Below are 15,660 nucleotides of genomic sequence, written 5' to 3' on the forward strand. Positions count from 1 at the left end.
GGGAATGGATTATAGACAACGGTTAACTTATCTTCCATGATTGTGTTAATGGAAAGGAATTAAGGCAGAAAGGTTTTGCCTGCTCTAAATGGGGAACTAACATACCTATGCTAATATGGAGGGGAAATGAGACAATGGGAGAGGGAGGCAGCTAGCTGAGTTGGGGCCAGGGCTATTAGTTCTGTCTGGAAAGGACAAAGCCTGTCTAGGCTTACTTACATGGAATGGGGGGAATCCACATGTGAGGATTGAAAGAGTACTGGCTTTCAGTTGCTATTGCAGTAAGTTCTTTGGTAGTGGGATTTTTAATCCTAGAGTCCCCAATGTGCCCTGCAAGAGAAGCAAAGCATGGAACTGACCATCCAGGTGACATTTTAACTTCCTCACCACTTGTAACTGAACTCCAGGATGAATATTTCCCATCAACCACCATCCCGTGTCTTCTTTCAGCTCGCCAATTTCTGATCCAAACCACTAAATCACCCTCAATCCCATGCCTCCATATTTTGTGTAATAGCCTACTGTGGGTAACCTTATCAAACACCTTATTGAAATCCATATACACCACCTCAACCGCTTTACCCTCATTCTCCTGTTTGGTCACCTTCGCAAAGAACTCAGTAAGGTTTGTGTAGCATGACCTACCCTTCACAAAACCATGTTGACTATCCCTAATCAACTTATTCCTCTCTAGATGATTATAAATAATATCTCTTATAACCCTTTCCAACATTTACCCACATCCAAAGTAAGGCTCACTGGTCGATAACGTCCAGGGCTGTCTCTACTCCCCTTCTTGAACAAAGGAACAACATTTGCTCTCCTCCAGTTTTCTGGCACTATTCCTGTAGACAATGATGACATAAAGATCAAAGCCAAAGGCTCAGCAATCTCCTCCCTAGTTTCCCAGAGAATCTTAGGATAAATCCCATCAGGCCCAGGGGACTTATCTATTTTTACACTTTCTTGAATTTCTAACACCTCCTTCTTATGCACCTCAATCCTATCTAGTCTAGTAGTCTGTACCTCAGTATTCTACTTGACCACATGTCTTTTTACAGTGTGAATACTGATGAAAAGTATTCATTTAGCGCTCCCCTATCTCCTCTGACTCATGGCCAACTTCTGATTACTATGCTTGATTGTTCCTAATCTTACACGACTCAAGAGCAACAATAGACCGAATAGATGAAGTACTTGCCTGGTTTTTATGCCCCGAGCAAGTCATGAGTGACAATAGTTTGTGGCACAAGAGTTTGAGAAGTACCTGGAAAATCAGTGTCAGGTGTGTGAGATTAACTCCTTATCACCCAGTGACAAATAACCAGACGGAGAGATTCAACCAAACCTTGGAGCAGGCCTTAAAGGCTTCACAAAGGGAGGGGTCACTAGGACAGTAACTCAGCGAGTTCCTTAGCATTTGCAGGAACGTAGCACATGCAGCAACCCAGTGCTCGCCAGTGATCTTAATGTTCAACTGCCAGCTGAGAAACCTTGACTTACTGCGGCCAGAGGAGACCAGAGAGTTGGCAGATTTCAATCCAGGACAGATAACCAGATGGGCATGAATCTCAAGGTTGAGTATATTCCAAAGAGGAGAGGCTATGTTAGTCCGGTATTATAAGTCTGGGGAAAAATGGATCCCAGTGGTGGTGGGGCTCAAACAGGACTATTGGCATATAGGGTGCAGACCAGGGATAAACTGGCCTGGAGGAGATACACGGATCAGCTGGTCACCACTCCTCACCAACAGGGACTGTCTCTCACTAATACCAAGTCGCTTCAGGTATAAGCAGAGTGTCAACCAAACCTTGTGTGTCTGAGCCAGAGTTGGTCATACCACAGGAAGCGACAACAGCAGTGTCACAGGATGACAACTAGCAATCGTGAATCAGCGGCACCGCAGATGTTTCCAGAAGCCTGGAAGACTAAAGGACTTCCTCTTCCTGAGATGGAGAGACAGTTGTTTTGGAATTGTCATCTCCCTGAGAGACTGATCATGTCAATATAGTCTGCGGATGCAACCTCTTGCATAAGGGGAGTTGTCATTTTTTATGTTCTTGTAAACATTCCTAACTTGTACATATGTCAGTTATACGCCAGTATAATCTTTTTAATGGTTGTATATATGTTCATAAATGGCATTTGTTTAAAATAAAGGGGGAGGGATGTTCTGTATATAGTTGGGGTCTGCACTTTTAAAGGAGCTAGTCAGGTGACTCACAAGGCACAGAGCCGGTGGGGTCTCAGTCTAGTACTGACCGTGGCGTTGTGAGCATCGAAAATAAAATGTTCCAGTTCAGAGTTTCCCTGTGCCACCTTGGTTGTAATTCCCATTTGAAGAGAAAGTGACAAATATAACAATAGTCTGTTTTTGAGATCTGTGCATAAAGACTTCCAAGCTGTAAGGTTTTGCATTTTTTCTGCTTTATTCCATTGAAGTACTATTCAGCTACTCCATTCTTCCTGCCAAAGTGTTGAACTTCATATTTTCCCACATTATATTCCTTCTGCTGAGTTGTTGCCCATTCAATTAACCTGCCTAATCCTTCTGTCAACTCACGGTGTCATCCTCACTGCTTGCCTTCCCACTTATTCTTGAGTCATTTGCAAATTTGGCTATAGGTGAACCGTCTTGCAGTAATGCATTCAAGTCTTCAGTCCCAACCTGTTGGCAATGACTGCTATAGACATCTGCTCATGATGCTTTTTGTTCAATTATTTGTGGGGAGAGAATCACTTTTGTCCAGTTTTCCTGGAAGCACTAATGAATCCAATGTGTGTACAGAAATCTGATATCATGTTCTTCTGGCTGTTGTGCCATTTTTAGTTCTTCCCTCAACCCTTCCAATGTTGCTCAAGATATTTTAACCCTTTTCACATCCAAAATGTACTGTTTTCTTTCAACAATTTTGTATTGTTGAGAGAAAGAGTCTATATTTTATTACAAGGAACAGGAGAATCGACGTTTCCGGCATAAGCCCTTCTTCAGGAATGAGGAACGTGTGTCCAGCAGGCTAAGATAAAAGGTAGGGAGGAGTGACTTGGGTGAGGGGCGTTGGAAATGCGATCCAACGCCCCTCCCCCAAGTCCCTCCTCCCTACGTTTTATCTTAGCCTGCTGGACACACTTTCCTCATTCCTGAAGAAGGGCTTATGCCTGAAACGTAGATTCTCCTGTTCCTTGGATGCTGCCTGACCTGCTGCGCTTTTCCAGCAACACATTTTCAGCTCTGATCTCCAGCATCTGCAGTCCTCACTTTGTCCTCATATATTTTATTACAGGCTAACATCAGGACTTTGCAGTCTTACAGGGATTTAGACCCATCGGTTGAGGTGCATAGTCATTCGGCAGTGCATTCTGTACTGGGCTGCTCACCACAATCTTGGATATGAGCAAGGAGCATCAATTTTGCATCTTAGTTGGAATACTTAAATCCAGTGCAAGATTATAATTGAGCCTCTTAAATATTTATTGAAAACATGGGTTTGATGAGGGTCAAAAAAAGAGGAGGGAAGTGGAGAAACAGATATTGGGATGCGCAGGAGTCTAGGGCAACACACACACCTCAGAGGGAAGAAAAGAAAGAATCCAAAGGAAATACAGAGACAACATGTCTATTAATTGAAGAGTGAAAAAAAAAATTGTGGAGCGGACTGCAACATGTTGAATGTAAAAGTTCAAGGTGTTCTGAACAAGGATTATTGTGAACTTTTCCCTGCAGATGACAGCAGATTTTGGATAGTGAATGCAGTCTTAAGGTTTGAAATGGATGTTACTGATAGTAAATAATGCTGAACCTGAGTTGAATTCACCTGAATTTATTGTCACGTACCGAAGTACAGTGAAAAGCTTTGTCTTGCGAGCAATACAGGCAGGTCACAGAGTTAAGTACCTATAAATAAATAATAGGTAAACAGCAGCAAAAACGAAAACACAGGTTCAGGCAAATGTTAAGAGTTTGTGAGTCCATTCAGTATTCTAACAACAGTAGGGTGGAAATTGTTTTGAAACCGGCTGGTGCATGTGTTCAGGCTTCTGTACCTTCTCCCCAATGGTTGAGGTTGTAGAAAGACGTTGCCAGAGTGGATCTTGAAGAATGCTGGTGGCCTTTCCATGACAGTGGGCCTGGTACATGGATTCTATAGCTGGGAGGTTGGCTTTTGTGATTGTCCGGGCTGAGTCCATCACTCTCTGTGACCGTCTCCAATCTTGAATGGTACAGTTGCCATACCAAGTAGTGGTACATCCAGACAGAATGCTCTCAATGGCGTACCTATAAAGGTTGGCAAGGGTATTCGCCATTATGCCAAATTTCCTCAGCTGCCTGAGGAAAAAGATGTTGTTGGGCCTTTGTAACCAGTGTGTCCACATAAAGAGTCCAAGAAAGCTTGTTGTAGATGACCATTCCCAGGAGCTTGACACTCTTCACTCGTTCCACCTCTGTGCTGTCAATATATAGGGGAGTATGAGTAACATCCCGCTGAAAGTCAATAATGAGTTCCTTGGTTTTGACGGCATTGAGAGCAAGGTTGTTCTCAGTGCACCATTTTTCCAGATCTTCCACCTCCTGTCTGTAGTCTGTTTCATTGCCATCTGAGATTAGACCAACTATGGTGGTGTCATCAGCGAACTTATAAAATGGCATTTACAACCTTCAACTATTGTGGCATCATGCATCTAACTTAATCAAAGGGAATTACAATGAAATGAGGAGAGAGTTAGCTAAAGTGAACTGGTGGATAGATTAGCAGGAATGACCAGAACGAAGCAATGGCAGACATTTAAGGAGGTAATTCATGACTTTTGGAAAAAAAATCCCAGTGAAAGGAAAAATTTTAAGAGAGGGTTAAACCAACCATGGCTAACCAAGGAAGTTAGGGAGAGTATTAAGATAAAAGAAAAAAGCATATAAGGATGCAAAATTGAGTGATAGCACCAAAGACACTATCAAAAATGCTATAAATTTCAAATACAGTAAAGAAGAGTCAAAAAGATAATAAAGATAGAGAAAATGAGGGCAAACTGGCAAGGAATATAAAAGCTGACTGTAGGAGATTCTTTAAATATATAAAAAGAAAGAGGGTACTTTGGCCTCTTAGAAAACAAAACTAGGGAGATCGTTTTGGGGAACAAGGAAATGGCAGAGGAGTTAAACAGATATTCTACCTCAGCCATTAAAATGGAAGATACTTTGAACATCCCATTAATACTAAAAATGTGTGGAGGAAATTAAGTACTGTCGCCAACACTGAAGAAGTAATGGAGCTAAAGGCAGTTAATTCCCCTGGTCCTAATGTCTTGTATCCTAGGATCTTGAAAGAGCTATCTGCAAAAATAGTAGATGCATTGGTTGTAATTTTCCAAAAATCCTAGGATTCTAGAGAAGTACTATCGGATTTGAAAATTTCTAATGTGAGACTACTGCTAAAATAGGGAGGGAGGCAAAAAGCCAGTAACTACAGGCCGATTCACTTAACAGTTATTGTTGGAAAAGTATCGGAATCAATTATTAAGGAGATAATCACAGAATATTTGGAAAATCAAAATCTAATCAAGCAGAATCAGCATGGTTTCATGAGAGGGAAATCCTGTCTGACTAATTTATTAGAATTTTTCAAGGAACTCTCAAACAGAGTGGATAGAAGAGAATCGGTGGATGTACAGTATTTAGACTTCCAGAAAGCATTCAACAAGGTACCTCACAAAAGGTTAAAGCATTAGAGCCCATGATGTTGGAGGTTTTATACTGGTACGGATAGAGAATTCATTAATGAGCAGGAAACAGTGAGTGAGGATTCTATTTCAGGTTGGTGACCCATGACAAGTGGAGTTTCATAAAGATTAGTGCCAGGACCACAAACATTGACAATATATATTAATGACTTGGAAGAAGAAAGTGAATGTACTGTAACAAAGTTGGCAGAGTTCACTAAAATAGGTAGAAAGGCAGGTTTTGGAAGGGATACAAACAGCTTAAAGAAAGATATTGATAGGTTAAGTAAGTGGGCAAAAATTTGGCAAATGTGGGAAAATGTGAAGTTGTTTATTTTAGAAGGGAGAACAAAAGAACAATATAATTAAATGGCAGGGAGCTGCAACACAAAGGGGTAACAGACTTGGGGTATTTGTGCCGGAAACACAGAAGGTTAGTACACAAGTACAGTACATAATCAAAAAGACTAACAGGATATTATTGGCTCTTATTTCAAAGGAGTTGGACTATAAGCTTAGGGAATTTTTACTGCAACTTACAAGGTGCTGATGAGACAACATCTGGAGCACTATGAGCAGTTTTGGTCCCCTTATTTAAGGAAAATATATCATTTCATTGGTAGCAGTTCAGAGAAGATTCACTCAGATGATCCCTGATATGGAGAAATTATCTTATGAGTGAAAATTATAAAGGGTAGGTCTCTATTCACTGGAGTTTAGAAGAATGAGAGGTGATTTCATTGAAGCATATAGGATTCTTAAGGGGCTTGACAGAATAAATGGTAAGAGGATAGTTCCCTTCATGGGAGAGTCTAAGACCTGAGAGCAATTCTCATATCAAAGACTGACAATTTAAGACAGAGATAGGATGAATTTCTTCGCCCAGAGAGCTAAGAGTCTTTGGAACACCACATGACACAAAGCTGTGAAAGTAGAGTCCTTGTGTATATTTAAGACTGAGATGGATAGATTTTTGACCAGTGAGGAATCAAGGATTACAGGGAAAATTCAGGAAAGTGGATGTGAGGAATGTCAGGTTAGCCATGATCCTACTGAATGACCTATCCTCTTCCTATTCTTTATGGTTTCATGGTCTAAGAATGTAAGAAACGTGGCCTTAGCTCCATTTGCCTGCCTGGCCCTTCATAACCTTTGAGTCCTTTGCAGACCTAAGATCTCTCTAATTTAACTTTGAATATGTTCAATGATCTAACTCCCTCTGCTCTCTGGGAAAGACAATTCCAAAGTGTAACGACCCTCAAAGAAAAGAAATTCCTCCTCATATCCATCTTAATCTAATGCCTCATTACTTTACTTTAGCCCGTGCCTGTTCATTTTAGGTTTCCCCTCAAGGTAAAGTATTCACAGTTTTTCTGTCCTGTCAGACTCCCTCAGAATCTTATATTTGTGATGACCTTTGGGCTGTGTGAAGAGATTGCCCTCAGTTTCTCTTCATTTTGAAGATGTTACAAAGTCATCTGTTGTGTTTCCAAATGTGACTGGGGAACCTAATTACATTGGTACATGGACTTTTCATTGTGCAAGCAAACATGAATTGTTTGATTTTGTTGGGCCTGCTCATACCTCCTAGCTTGCCATTTTACATTCTTTGCTGCCCATATTCTTTGTTGTTTGGAGAAAACAACAACACTACTTGAGGTTATTCACTCGATAATTATTTCTTGTGCATTTTTGTCCATGTTTGTGATGGAGGTATCATTCTTCATGACATTTGCCTTCAAGAAGTCCTTGAATATTAATCTTGGTTTTTCTCCACAAGCAACAATCAAGTTTAACTTGTGAATATATGAACACCTCAGGGGTTTTATTTTCAACCAAACAGACTACAGGTGTACTCCATTTGCTTTTAATTGTAATGAAGAATTCTTGTTTCATTTTCACACATTTCTGCTCCTTGAAGTAATTTGGTGTTTGTTCTTCTAGTTCATGACCATACTACTCGGAATGCATTTCATAGGGACTTGTCCAACTGTCTAATATGGTTGGAGTAAGTAGTCCATGCCTCAGAGGCATATCAGAGAGTAGGTACGACCACACATGTCTGAACATGACTTAAAAAAGGCGAAAATGGAAAACTTTGGTGGTGAGGAAATTGAAGAAGTCTACAATCAAGGGTGAAGTAACTCAACACCTAGAAAATTCTCAGTTAGTCAGGGAAAACCAGCATGAATTCATAAGAAGTAGATCATCTGTGACAAGCCTCATTGAGCATTTTGTTGAAGAAGTGACTAAGGTATAGGACAGGGGAATGTCTGGGCGGCACGGTGGCACAGTGGTTAGCACTGCTGCCTCACAGCGCCAGAGACCCGGGTTCAATTCTCGCCTCAGGCGACTGACTGTGTGGAGTTTGCACGTTCTCCCCGTGTCTGCGTGGGTTTCCTCCGGGTGCTCCGGTTTCCTCCCACAGTCCAAAGATGTGCAGGTTAGGTGAATTGGTCATTCTAAATTGCCCATAGTGTTAGGTAAGGGGTAAATGTAGGGGTATGGGTAGGTTGCGCTTCGGCGGGTCGGTGTGGACTTGTTGGGCTGAAGGGCCTGTTTCCACACTGTAAGTAATCTAATCTATGGATGTTTATACGGACTTCTAGAAAGCATTTGATAAATTCCACAAAAGAGCCTGTTAGCTAAGGTAGAAGACCTCAGAATCAAGGGCAAATTACTGACTTGGCTGGGAAATTGGTTGAGTGGCAGGTGATAGAAAGTAGGAACAATGGGTAAGTATAGAAATTGGAAGGATGCGACTAGTGATATTCCAGAAGCATCTATGTTAGAGACTCAAAAATTCACATTTTTCTACAAGCAACTTGGATAATGGCATACAAATTCATATATCCAAATTTTCTGATGACACAAAGTTATGTAGCATTGTAGACAATCTAGACGATTGCATAAAATTACAAAGACATATTGCTAGACAAATTGAATGGGCAAAACTGTGGTAGATGGAGGACAATAAAAGCAAGTACAATGTTATCAATTTTTGAATCAAGAAAAGATAGATCAGGATACTTTCTAGATGTTATGAGGCTAAATATGATGGATGTCCAAAGAGACTTGAGGTACATAGATCTTTAAAATGTCATAAACAAATGCAGAAAATAATTAAGAAAGTAAATTAAGAAAGCTGACCTTTATGTCTAGAGGTCTTGGATAAAACAATACAAGGTTTTGCTGTGGTTATGCAAAACTCTGATTAGACCCCCATTTGAAAGACAATGAGCTGATCTGGGCAGTACACCTTAGGACAGACCGATTTGCCTTGGAGGAAGTATAATGTAGGTTTCATGGATGGTATCTGAACTTCAGGGGTTAGGTTATGAGGAGACATTATACAAATTAGGTCTATTTTCTCTAGAATAAGAATAGGGACAGATTAATTGAGAATGAAACATAACAAATAAATTGATTTGATAAATGCTCACAACTTGGTAAATGAATCTTACTGGAGTATAGAAGGATTCTCACATGAAAGTGGAAAGAAACTCAACAGAGGGTTGATTCCACATTTGCAAAGCAGGAGGAGTCAAGATAATATTTTTAAAAATGACCTTTTCACTGAAATTTCAGAAGTACTAGAAATCATCAAATAACAGTTTTCCACTGCAGAAGATACCTCACTCATTGGGGGCACGAAGTTAAAACATATTATAAACTTTGACAGATATTCTATTTTTAGCTATTCTTAGATATTCCCAAGCATTTTAATTATTCTTGAAAAATTATACATCAATCAAACTAAATTCTGTTAGGTTAAAAATCACACAACACCAGGTTATAGTCCAACAGGTTTAATTGGAAGCACACTAGCTTTCGGAGTGATGCTCCTTCATCAGGTGATAGTGGAGGGCTCGATCGTAACACAGAATTTATAGCAAAAATTTACAGTGTGATGTAACTGAAATTATACATTGAAAAATTGATTGTCTGTTAAGCCTTTCACCTATTAGAATACAGTGATAGTTTCACTTCTTTCACGTGTAAATCCAAATCACAAATTTTATTAGATTAGCTATTATATCTTTTCATAATTTTTAGCATAGCCATATATTTCTCCACTTAATGTGTTGCTTGTTAATTCCTGTTGATAAAATTGCAATATTAGTAAATCATCCCCTTTAAGATTTTCTGTTACAACTGGAACAAACTCTAATATTTTACGCACTACCTTATGTTGGGACGTGTAATTTTTGAAGAGAAAACATCTAGGATATTTATTGCGTAGCTAAAGCTTGTTAAAATTCAACAGGCTATTTGGAGGTTCATAACCTTCTTGAGCAGCTTACTCTCCCGTGGGATGGTTATGTAAATTTTACAAACCCAAAACTTTCTATGTTTATGAAATTGGCTACCTTGAACTCAGTAGACAGAATTTATCAGAGAAATACTCGTGATCTAAGGTAGCTCTGAAAAGGAGTTAAATGATATAAAATAAGCATTGTGGCATGGTGGCTCAGTGGTTAGCATTGCTGCCTCACAGCATCAGGGACTTGAGTTTGATTCCAGCCGCAGGTGATTTTGTGGAGCTTGCATATTCTCCTCGTGTCTGTGTGGGTTTTCCTCCCAAAATCCAAAGACTTGCAGGTTAGGTGAGTTGACCATGCTAAATTGCTTGTAGTGCTCAGGGATGTGTAGGTTAGGTGCATTAGCTCAGGGTAAATGTAGAGTAATGGGTCTGGGTGAGATACTCTTTAGAGGGTCGATGTGGACTTGTTGGGCCAAAGGGCCTGTTTCCATAATGTAGGGATTCTACGAAATCACATCCTTTGCTCTTCAGAGTGTCCTTGTGATCTTTTTTCTTGTCCTCCCTTGGAGTGCTGGCCATTTGAGAGTTAAATGTTGAGAACTGTGTGCTGCCAAGCACGGGTACAGAAATCTATGGGTATAGGCAGGCAGATATAAACGTACTGGTACTGTAGGAAATAGCATTATTCCTCATGACCATTGTATCCTAACCTGTTGTTGAGCAATACCCACCCTGACTGATCTGAATGCAATGTCAATCCCACTAATGAGGTGACAATGAATTACTACTTCATGATTCTCCCTAACCAATTTCCACACCTATAAAAAGTAGAAGAAATAGTTTGTTTCACTTTTAAAGTATCTTAGTTGAAGGCAGCATTGCAGATGTGCGAGGAACTGCCATTAGTTCCATGATGAGGAACAGATCATGCTGAGGCAATTGCTGTGATTGAAACATGACACTTATTTTTCCAGTATATTGTTCAATGTATTTTACTGGCAACCTTATCAAGCTGTCGAAGATGAATATGTGCATGTGCATTATTCAATTGTCTATCCTGACTGTCGGGCTGCCAACTCAAGTTGGATTTGTTCCTGGAAGTTTCATCATATCCTGCCTCTAATATCCCAACCAGTCACACAATCTTTCTCTCCCCAAAGCAGATATTTTTGCAACTAATCAGTAAAAGTGTTACATGAAAATAAATATAAAAAAAAGTCAATGACTTTTATCCTGGATTGCTCGTTGCAATGTACAGGAGATTACTCTTTAATGATTGCAGACTTTAGGACATGCCTAGAATTTTTAACTCTGCTCCAACATCATCGAGCTCATGTGCTTGATATGGTCTCTAATGGTTGCAGCAATACTCGAGCCTCAGAAAGTATGTTGTTAAGGAAAGGACCCATAGGGCTCAGGTTTCGATGACCATCAGCAGCAATGGGATAAAAGCAGTTTCTTCATCCTTCTCTTTTATCATTGGTTGCTCTACTCAGTCATTTCCCGTGTCCCCATCGCCCCCCCCCCCCCCCCCCCCACCAAGTAAATACCTCGTCTTGCTCCAATAGAGGCAAAATATCACAGATACTCGATATCTGAACCAAATTCTGAAAAAGTCAGACCAGACTCGAACTGTTAACTCTGTTTTTGACTCCACAGATGCTGTCAGACTTGCTGCAGCATTCTCAATGTTTTACTCCCTCGCTTGCTCATTGTATGCAAGCCATGGCATATTTGCTTCTAACGTCTGAGTCCATTTGCAGTTGGAAATCTAGGTTATCCAGGATAAGGGGAATGAAGTCCAACCTTGAAAAATTATCACTAATTCCTCTGAACAGAATACTGAAAATATTGTAGATGTCTCAACTGATGACAATCAGAAATTTCTACGCTGCTCACAATGAAATCCTGAGATTCTGAGGTGGCATCCAGCAAATGCTGTCTCAGACTGTTCCTCCAACATGAATTTTAAAAAAATTGTTAGCTCCTTTATTGATGTCTGCATGTAGTCCATCTCAGATTCCCTTATAGCACAAAGTTGAGGAGATTTTGTTTTCCCTGTAAGGGTTTTGTGGCTTTGGATGCTGCCTGAGGGGCAGTTTGGGGGACGGGGTGGTTATTAAATATTTTAAAGGAGGAGATATAGCAATATCATTGTACTATGTTATTAAAATGTGCCACAAATAAGCTACATGGATTTGATTTACTTAAAGATCTCTTGTCAGGTTATTTATAGCTAAACTAATATATGTACTGTAGAATGTTTTTGAGGCGCAGCCTGTGCTTCGAATGCTTCAAAGAAGAGAGCTTGTGACCGACTATCGTGTGACAACATTCAGCTTCTTGGCAACTTTGTATGTTGAGCTCCTTAAAGGGTGTTAGCGCCTCACTGGGGCACTGTACTACAAGTCAAGCCCAGAATTCCTAGAGTCATTGTAAAAGTTAAAGAGTTTTAAGAAGTATGCAAAATGTACCAATTTACCTTTCCTTTAGACTCAAGTTGACAGAAAATATGGACCATGTTTTAGCAAATGTTACTATTAATTACAAGTAACTCTGGGATCCAGGTAAACAATTCTAAATGGCTGGCATATAACTTTACTAATTAAAACTGTAATGCTCTTCAAAACTATTTTTCACACGTGCACATGCATGTGTGCATACACACACACACACTTGCGCACACACACACACACACACACACACACACTAGTGTACGGGACAGAGGAAAAATTTGGAAAGAAATTGAATGGTGTCTGTTCACAGGATCTACTGAAATTGTTCTTTGGGTCAACTTGAAATCGCTGGTCAGACACTGCTTCTCAGTCTTTCTTTATCAAATGCTTTTCATGAGGCACGGGTTCACTTATGAAAGGTCTCTGATATATTTATTAAAGTCACAGCTTACTGCTGAAGGAAAGATAAACTGATTTTTTTCAGGCTACAGCAGATTTTACCACAGAGAACAAAGATAGCTGCTGAGCTGGTGGAGATTTGAAAAGCTTCACTGTATCTTGTTCAAAACCTCAACTGTTCAGCTGCATGAAAGCCAATCACAATTGCCAAGCAGAAGGCCTTTGTCATCAATAACTGGTCACTAGTTCACAGACTAAGCAACTACTTGTATCAAACAAAGCTTTATCTGTACACAATCACTCAGCTCCAGTTTATCCGCAAAACCCACTTTAACCATGCTCAAACAAGCAGTGTATAAATGGGGCTTACAATGAGTGTCAGGTTACTTACTTTCAAAACATGCAACAATCTTTGACTTTTAATCATGTTCTCATTTCAGTCCACAATGAGAAATGCAGAATTTCTTTTGAAAAAACAGTCTTTACCAAGATGAAAACACACTTTCTCCAGAGATTGCTCTTGTCTGTTACAATAAAAATACTGGAAATAGAAAAACTAGTTTTGCAAGGATAGGTGTGATGTAATGTGTATTATTTATTTTGATATTTTAATATAGACAATTTTAGAATTTGGATTTGTGGTAGGCATATAGGTTTGGTTTGAATGTCTGAAGAGGCTAAATGAATACATTTTAAGTATTTCTGTAGCCATGGTGATTTCTCTTAAAAACATTATGAGACAGAGTTCTTGGGGTTTTCATCAGGAGAAAATAAAGTAAACTATTGTGCATTTGGCTTTCAATTTGGAAGGTTAACAATTTTACTGGAAAAAAAATCTATTGCTTGTCGAAAGCCATTTTAGATCCAGTTTGGCAGATTTCACAGAAATCAAGACTGAAGCTGGATGTGTGAAATAATTGCTCTTGAAAAAAGAAGTGTTAAGAAAGAGGATATCTCAATATAAAGAGTTTAGTTTGAAAGTTCCAGATAAAACATTTTTGACTAAAACCCTGAAGGGGGTTAGAACCCGAACAAATCTAAGTCTGGGTGTAATAAAATTCAAGGTATCTGACTCTCAAGATGTAGGATTGAAACCGCTGTGAAGTTAAAACTATAGATTTAATAGGAGAGGAAATTGTCCCTGGTGTGAATACTGTGAAGGACTGCTTTTGGGATTAATGAAATTGTGTGCTCCTAAATCTTCAAACTTGTGATTTATGTAAATGGTTTGGTTTATACCATTTTTTCTTCATGACTTTTGTTTAATAAACTTGTTTTGTTAAAAACAAATCTGCAGCATTGTACACTTGTGTTTCAGCAAAGACCAATTTGTTAAAACCAAATAATGAACAAAATATGATCTATCTAACCAGATTTTAGTCTGGGATCTGACTTGGATCAGACATTTTTGGATGTTTGAAGTTCTTGTCTTTTCTTATTTCTACATGTTAATTATTACTCTGGTGTTCTGTCATTGTCTGGGTGTGTTCTTTCCTGCATGTCCACAATTGATGTATTTTATCCTTCTCGTAGCTAGCTTCAGTCCCTCATTCAGCCTTGTTACATTAGGTGTCGCGACTTCATAAAATCTGGGCTTACTGTACATTTTGGAAACTTATGCAGGTAGCCACATTCCCATTGTGGCCAGTGTGACCATGACATTTTGTCCTAAGTGTAATGGTATTCCACATGTGCACTCCAGTCAGGCACTAATTCATTCTCCTGTGTTTGCCAAGAAGTGTGCCTTGTATCTTGGCAAAGTTGTTCTTGTATTCTGAACATGAACTATCTGTTGAGCATAGGAGAATATCAATGATTTGGTTGAGTGGGCAGAAAAATGACAAATGGAAATCAAACCAAGGAATATCAGGTTATGCTTTAGGGAGAACAATAAAATAAAGGGAATACACAGTAAATGGGAGGGTTTTGAAAGTGAGAGGCCTTGGAGTGTCATGTCCACAGGTCCCTGAAGTTTGAAGGACAGGAAAATAATGTACATGGATTTATAAAACCATATAATTTTCTGATTTGGAGGAGCCAGTGTTGGACTGGAGTGGACAAAGTTAAAAATCACACAATACTAGGTTATAATCCAACAACTTTATTTTTTTTTGTTTGTGGACTAAAATGGAAACCGTACTGTTTTAATACCAAAGGACCATGGCAGGATTTGCTGCACTTATAAAACAAGTTAGTGAAACTCATTTTGTGTACCATTTACACTGTTGCTTTATTCAAACAGTGGGAGCAGATATTTATAGAAGGCAAGATTTACAGAGTGCAACATGGCCAGTAATAGTTAGCTGTTTGGATTCTGCAATTGTGACTAAGCATGGATGCAAATGGTCATCAGCCTGATGACAACTCTGGTTCCTGGGCAACTAAACAGTATTTTGTTGTGAACAAAATAGAAACCTTAGGGAAGGTCCAATGGTGCTGTGGTATTACCTCTGGGCCAGGAGATACAGGTGCAAGTCCCACCTGCTCCAGGAGTGTGACCTAACATCTTTGAACATGTTTCTTAGAAATTATGTAGAAGAAAGTGAGGACTGCAGATGCTAGAAAAGTGCAGCAGGTCAGGCAGCGTCCAAGGAGCAGGAGAATCGACATTTCGGGCATAAGCCTTTCTTCCAGCAACACATTTTTCAGCTCTTAGAAATTTTGTAAAAGATGTCAATGTTCAGTTCTTTTAAAATCAAGACCCGATGAATGCCAGGAATCTGAAATTGCAGAAATTTTCAGCAGCTCTTGTAGTGCAGTGGTGTGGTATTGTCCCTACCTCTGAGCCAAGAGAGCTGTGTTCAAGTCTCACCTGTTCCAAACATG

This window comes from Chiloscyllium plagiosum, chromosome 14, assembly GCF_004010195.1.
Source record: "Chiloscyllium plagiosum isolate BGI_BamShark_2017 chromosome 14, ASM401019v2, whole genome shotgun sequence".
In the NCBI taxonomy this organism is placed as follows: Eukaryota; Metazoa; Chordata; class Chondrichthyes; order Orectolobiformes; family Hemiscylliidae; genus Chiloscyllium; species Chiloscyllium plagiosum.